We start from the raw sequence: 3,340 nt of genomic DNA, 5'->3' as shown, positions 1-3,340 counted from the left end.
ATTCGCGTAATAATAAACCTAATGACCGATACCGAGGGAAAGAAAAAAAAAAAAAGGATTATCGTAGCACACGATCGCGTGAACATGGCTATCGTATCACACCCGTTACTTGCGATTAGCGATAATAACGATGATTCACCGATTTAAGTTCTTATTTTTTTGCTTTCTCTCTCTCTCATTCTCTTTCTCTTTCTTTCTTTCTTTTGTGCGCGCACGCGGGCATTCGCACACGTATTCTTTTCTCATATACACAAGTTATTTTTATTTGGTAATTTTAACGAGATTTTTACCAAGATCGCACCTTTTATTGACCCCCATCAAAAGTTTAATACTTTCTTACTTATTCTTGTATAAAATTTGATCCCTTATAATATTTCTAATCGTTTTTTACGATTTGTATAAGGATAGAAATTTTTGGTAAGAAAATATTTTCTCCTGACGATTGGATGTGGTTTATTAATCTATTGTAGATAATATAAAACGATTAATTGTTGATAATAATTGTTAATGTTCTAATTATAATTAAATTATGTACTTAATATTCATTCAAAAAAGAAATGAAAAAAATAATTTTCATTAATAATAATATATAATATTATAAATTTATTTTCAGGATCAGAGTTAAGAAGTGTGGGCAGTATAAAAGAAAATTTAATAAAAAAGATTAGTTGTTTGAGTTTGATAGATTGAATAAAAGAATGAAAGTAAAGATAATAATAGAATAAGCAAAGTAATGTATCGTTAAGGTGTATAACACCTATGTAACGCCAAAAATTCGAATATATAATCAGCTGTAATTAAAAAAGAAATTTACATTTAAAAAAAGATCCTAAGTATTTCTTACCAAAATATCGTTTTAATTTCTAAAATTAATTTATCGAAAATAATTTTAATTATACTGTTTGCCAATTCGAAAAATATAATTTAAAGATAAATGCATTTGAAGTTTCGATGTATAATACTAATAATTAATTAATAATATATATGTATATATATTACTAATTGTAGTATTATTTGAATTTAAAAAATTCAATTTTAGATTATAATTAATCAAAAATTATTTGAATAATATGTGAAACAATTTCCATGAGCGCCTATAAATCTTGAAAATAATCAACTTTTTAGTACACTATTAATAACATTTTTTACTTTTAATACCTTAATAAGAGTATTTACAAAAAAAAAAAAACAAAAAGAGAATGTATTTTTGTTGAAAAAAATTTACATAAGTATTACCTCTCTTAAACGATGCGTAGTGAGAAAAATTCACAACAAGTCTTTCTTAACGTAGTACAAAAGTATGACTGAGGAGAGGGAACGCTTTCTCATCGAATACGTGTAACTGCGTAGAAACACGTAAGCAGGGGGTGAGGGGGCGAGGGGAGGGTTGGGTGCGAGAGGTTGAGAATGTTTACATATTAATGGCAACGTGTTTCTTAGTCACAGCTACATGATACGTCATGCTCTAAAATCGAGCATTATTTTGTACAAAATTAATTAATTTATTATTATTATTATTATTATTATTATTTACGTTAGAAATATATAAAAAGAAAGTAAAACTATGTTCTTTCGCTTTTTTAGAAAATTAATTGATACATTAATTAGATTATATATGTTAGAAATAAAAAGAAAAGTAATCAATGTTTTCTATTTAAGGTAAATTTAAATTGAAACGATAAATATTAGGAATTAAATACGAAGAAAAATTTTATCGATTTATGTACACATACTCTTATATACATACACACACATACAAAAATAATCTGCAAATTCGCAACCAACTATACTCGAGATTTCTCATTTGTCCTTACACGCGTTCTCGATCATTATAATTATTTCTAATAAATTATTTCTTAACGCGTATTAACGTAAAATATTATAATATAATGCAAACTTAAACATTACATATTTAAAACAGACATAAATAGAAGGCACATAAATTAATCTTCATTCAAAATCATTTAAAATACAAATAACCCATCCCTTTAATTTTCTCAACCCACCACATCATCTGCACACCTTTATACTAACCCATAAATAAAAAAAGAAAAATATAAGTAACCCTCTAAAGACCAAAGAAACATGTACACTTAATTTGTCAAAGTTGCCTAAACATCAAATTAATGAAATGAGTAAAAGATGATCGAGTGAAAAAGATAGATGTATCTAATACGTGTTTGGAAATTAACGCGGAAACAGATAATAGGAGAAGTAAGAAACGAGGAAGAAAAATGAATTATCAAATTGGAAATGACGAAGGGTCGACAAGCATACGTTTAAAATATGTCGTAGGGTTTTTAATTATAATTCAAGTACGCTGATGCAAAGCTCATTAAATTAAAGAGACGCAACGAAGCCGAAAAAAATGAAGAATAAGAAAAATAAAAAAAAAAGAGATAAAAATTACTGACACACAATAAAAATAGAAATAAAAATATAAGTTCTAAGAAAAAAGTAGTCGGAGTTGGCATGAAAATGATTAATTGCACGACTAGGGGGACCCATGTGTTGCGTGTACGAATGTTAGACTAACACACGTGTACAAATTTAAAACACACATGCAACCGCCACCACATTGTTCATCTCTTGTATCAATACACACACATATATACATATATATATATGTACTATACATATGTACGTAAGTAGATACATACTTATATACAAACAAATAGAAACGCGAACGTAAACGCGAGGAACATGAACGCAAAATGACCTTGGTATGGACCTGACGGTGGTAAAACTTACCGTCAAGGAACGTGCAGGAGCTCGCGCGATACTTATCGCCTTGATTTACATCGCCGTTAAAGTCGTTGACGTGACACGACTTTAACCACCCCCCCTCCAAGCCACCCACCCACCCTCCTTCTCCACCAAACATACATACACACTCAACCCCCTTCATTCTTTTGAGTCTTTGCCAACTTCTTATTACCCTCTCTAAACTTCTCCCATTCTAGAAATTACAATGCTAATCGTTTTTGTACCTTTTTTCTAACTCTAACCTCCTGTAATTAACAATTTTTTTCATCAATATAATAATAATAATAACTCGATGTTTTAAATATAATGAGAATATATTATCCTACTTAATGTTCAGTTATATATTTTCAGTGTGTACGTTTGTATTTTTGTGCATAATATTTTATATATATTATGTTATATGATTTTTTTTATTGTACTATTATAATATATTAAACACAATAAAATGATAAGTATTTTAATATATTAATAATAATGAAAGTTTGTAAATAATATACAAAATAAATTATTTCATATATAATTGCAACTGTTATATGTTACCTAACAAAATAAACCGTTCTAACAAAAAAGAAAT

Source organism: Polistes canadensis, unplaced genomic scaffold (assembly GCF_001313835.1).
Source record: "Polistes canadensis isolate GaletaPanama2010 unplaced genomic scaffold, ASM131383v1 scaffold_90, whole genome shotgun sequence".
In the NCBI taxonomy this organism is placed as follows: domain Eukaryota; kingdom Metazoa; phylum Arthropoda; class Insecta; order Hymenoptera; family Vespidae; genus Polistes; species Polistes canadensis.
This window is presented reverse-complemented; position numbering follows the sequence as displayed.